The following is a 4422-nucleotide window of genomic DNA, read 5'->3' as shown; positions in this document are numbered from 1 at the left end:
TTGAATGTTGTGGCGGTGAATTTTATCTTGGTTGATTTTAGTTTTAGTTTTATTTTTGGTTTTGTGGTTATCCTGATAGTCTTAGTTTTCATGCAGGGTAACATCATTGTTTAGCATGCAAGTTTACAGTTATAAATGTATAGTATGAAAGTACAAGAAAGACAACGGTGAAAACTGTAAAAGCGTACCTGGCGAGGCTTTTCGTTCCACCAGCTGAAACTTAAAATGCATGTCAGGGCAATTTATATAGAGGCAGTTTATATGAAACAGGATATGAAACAGGAAAGTAAAATTTTGACAACCTATCTAACCCTAGGTCATATCTTGGTGGGTCCTTAAGAGTTTAATTAAGGATGATGTTGTCAAGCAAAATATGTTAAGTTCAGTAGATCTCTAAAGTATCCAACAGATGTAGAGAAAGAAGAAGGTCCATGCTTCCCTCTTATCAACTGGTGAAAAGCCTCGAGCTCATTTAAACTTATTATGAACTTATTATGATCATCCTATGAACACCCTAAAGCTCAATGAACATTGATGTATCAATTTTCTCTAAGAATACATTAATTATCATCTGCAATTTAATCTTAAAGATTATGTTGGTGAAGACCCTTAAAGAGGCAAGTTAGTGTTATTGGAACACATAACCAAATTTTAGTCCTAATTAGGCTTGTAGTGTTTGAAAGATGTTCTAATTTTAATTGAGTTTGTTTTTTTTTAATCCTCATTTAATCAATCTTGATTTAGCCTAAGTCACTACTAAGCCCTTAAGACTTAAGTGAGTGTCTTAATTAATTTTGAAAAGAATAAGCTTTAGGTGGTCATGATTCATGATTTGAATTTTATTTGAAAATCAAAATAGGGGTATTAAATTGATTAATTATTGACTTCAAAAATCATACCCCTAAATCCTGAGTTCATTTTATTTTAATAAACTCTCAAATTTTAATAATTTAGAAATTTATTAACTTATCTTTTCAATTAAGAAAGTGAGGTTGGTTTCTACCAATTAACCCCTTGTGTTTCAAACATCCAAATTAAGATCAAAGGTTACCTATTTCCCTCCTTGAATTAAGCCTAAATGTTAATTAAGGCTAAATTTTCAAAATTACATATTTGCCCCTAAGGCTCTAACACTTCATAATTCATCAAATTTAATCCAAATGACTTTGAAATTTTTATCCTACCTCATTCATGGGTCAATTAAGACATCAGAGGAGAAAATGTGATTTTTCAAAATTTAATTTAATTTATATAATTATTGTCATGCAAAAATAAGATTTTTCAAAGAAAATTCATAACTTGACCAAGGTAAACTCTAATCCATTGAAATTTTTATTAGAGGTAGACTTAGACTAGAGAAGCCTTTAGACCAACTTTCATGATTTTTCCAATTTTATTTAAATTTTAAGAATTATTTTAATTTGTGGGGTATTTATTAAATATAAAATATTTCAAATGGGAAAATTTAAGTTTTGTATTTTTGGAAAGTCTTTCTAAGGTCAAAGAACTCAAAAGAAAATATTTTATTTTTTTCTAAATTTTATTTGATTTATTGGAATTATGTTTAGTGAAAACTCATTTTTAGCCTTTAAAAATTTTTTTTAAGCTTTGAAATTCAGTTTCTTTGTTAAAAAATCAAGAAAAATATTCTAATTGTTCCTAAGTGCTTAGAAAAAAAATTAGAACAGTTCCATGAGTTTTATTATTTTTGTAATTTTTAGGGATTTTTAATTATTTAAATATTTAAAATAGGCTAAAAAATCAAGTTTTTATTTTAAATATCATTTTATTTTTAAAAAATGCCTCTGATCACAGAGAACTAAAAAAAACCAAGTTTTATAATTTTTCAAGTTATTTTTTAATTATTAAAAATCATTTTAGTGCTAAAAATATTAATTAACTTGAAAAATTAATTTAAGTTATCAAATGAACTTAAAATGCTTTGAAATTTTTATGGTGAGTTCTCTGGATCCTAAAAAATAGTGAAGATCAAAAATCAAGTCCTTTTGTTGTTTGTATTTTTCAAAATTAATTATTTTAGTGATTTAGGGTTTGTAAAGATTAGGTGCATTTTAAATGACTTGACTCATGAGAAATTTTCCCAATGGCTCTCTAGTCATCATAAACCTTCCAAAATTTTTTTGGAATTTCTTGAGCAACATGCTAATTCTCATGATTAATTTATGTAGATAGTAGACATAAACTTGAAAAATTTGGATCTTTGTCTAGGGACCTCCTCTAACTTTAGAAAAATCAGAGGATGTTCTTTGAGACAGAGGCAACAACATGCTAAAATTTCAAGTCATGGTGATATTACTACATGTATGGAGAATCAAAACATTCAAATCAGTTTTTAATTAATTAAAAATAAAATATGCATCAAATGGACTCCAAATTATTTCCACATTGTTCTCCACTATTCACTGAGAAAGAGGGTATTTTTATTTTATTTTTGTGATTTTTCTACACCAAGATATGGATTTTTAAACTTAGGGATAATTTTCTGGTTTTTTAAATCCCTATTTATCTATTTAAATGCGCGGCGCCACATCAACCTATGGCGGCTCCGAAGCTCCATGCAGCGCTCTCCCATTTGACGCCGGCGTCCACCTCAGCGCTGACTCAGTCAGTTCTGAAGCACTGTCCAGCTCGATATCCTCCATCCACTCGATACACGCTTGATCAAATGGCTCCCCATCATCATCCCTGATAGAGTGATCTCGTGACCGTCCACACTAAAACCTTAAGATCTCGGCCTAAACTCAACCAAATCATTTTGTTTTTGATTCTATGGACTCGTTTAAGTGAGACGAACATATCTATATGGTAATCATGCAATTAAATTAAGCCTAATCAAATGAAGAATCCAAATAGGCTCTGGAAAGAGAGAAGTTTCATATCTTTTCTCTGAGAAGTGAAGCTTCAATCAGAGAGTCTCGACAAGTTCATTGTGATCCAAAGAGGCTAGGGATTGAGTCTCCAGTCTTAGTGTAAGGCCTAGATATGATTTCGATCACGACCGGATTTGGGTGTTGGTTTAGAGCTATGGTAGAGGCTCTGTGAGAGGGTAATTTGATAGGGCTTTAGTTCCTTTCACTATTGTGAAGGTGTGGATGAGTTTAATTTGATTTTGGTGGAGTTTAGAGGTGTGGAGAGTTTTGTCCTGTCTCCGGCAAGATTTTGAGCTCAAAAATTGGGCTCCGGCAAGGGGATTCAGAGCAATATGGTGGTTGGGTTGCACTGAGGAGGTCTCAAAGAGGCTTTGGGATCAATTTGAAAAAGTCTCTTAGAGGAATTTCAGCTCTCCCTCCATGGTCATGGAGGGGAGCATTTTATAAAAATGGCCTTAGGCTTACTGTCATGGCCAATTGGGGGTGAAATGTGTTGCCTAGGTGGAGGGCAGAGAGGCTCTAAGCTTCAATTTGGATGATGTGGCCTCTAATTTTGAATTGGGTTTAATCCCATGGGGGTGGCTCTCGGTATGGCCATTTTTTGGCCACTAAGCTGGTCGGTCGGCCAGGGGGAGGTGGCTAGGAGCTCAGGGAACCCAGGGGAATATGTCACAGCAATTTAATAATTTTAAGTTTTAATTTGGCAAAAAATATCTAAGGCTTAAGCAAATATGGCATTAAATCCCTTGATTTAGGGAACCTTTGGTCCATAGATTAGTTTAGATGATTTTAATAGATTTAGGCTGATCACTAGGGTCAAATTCATGGTTGTGGAGTCATTAATTTTGATGACTTTGGGGTAGTTAGGCCACCTTTAGTGCATGGGTTCAATGTGGGTTCAAGTGATCAAAACTTGGGTTTGGGCTTGGATAGCCAAGTCAATTGACCCAATTGATTGATCAACATTGTGTATATGATTGTTATGAATATCTTTGATGAAGGGTTGAAGTGATTTTGAGTTTACTTGGTAGGTCAACTTGAGGGGTTTTCAAAATTTGGTCAATTTGGGCATGTTGGGCTAGACATGGGTCTAGGTTGGGCTAGCCTTGGGCTAATTCCAAATTGAATGGTTCAAATGATCAAGTGAGATGTTTTAAAGATTTTTCATGAAGGGATGGAGTGGAAATTTTGGGGCTAAGGCCATCAATTTGGTGAGATTTTGAGGCATGGCCAATTTGGGGCAAATTTGGGGCTTTTGGACTTAGGTTGAAATCAAATGAAATTGTTGTCTCACCAAGGCCAATTGAAGCTTAATTTTGATGTATGTGGATTTTAGGAAGGTTTTTTTAACACCAATTGTGGCCAATTGTGTGGGCTATGGGTTCAATTTGGTGGAACCAAGCCATAGGGCCAAAATTGGGGTTTTGATCTAAATCAAAATTAAGTTCAAATGATGGACCAATTGAGCTTGGATTTGGTCTATATTGGTCATGTCAAGAGTTAATTATAGTTTAAAATTAAAATTTGGGTA

This window comes from Phalaenopsis equestris, unplaced genomic scaffold (assembly GCF_001263595.1).
Source record: "Phalaenopsis equestris unplaced genomic scaffold, ASM126359v1 Scaffold000919, whole genome shotgun sequence".
Classification (NCBI taxonomy): Eukaryota; Viridiplantae; Streptophyta; class Magnoliopsida; order Asparagales; family Orchidaceae; genus Phalaenopsis; species Phalaenopsis equestris.
Note: the sequence above shows the minus strand (reverse complement) of the source record.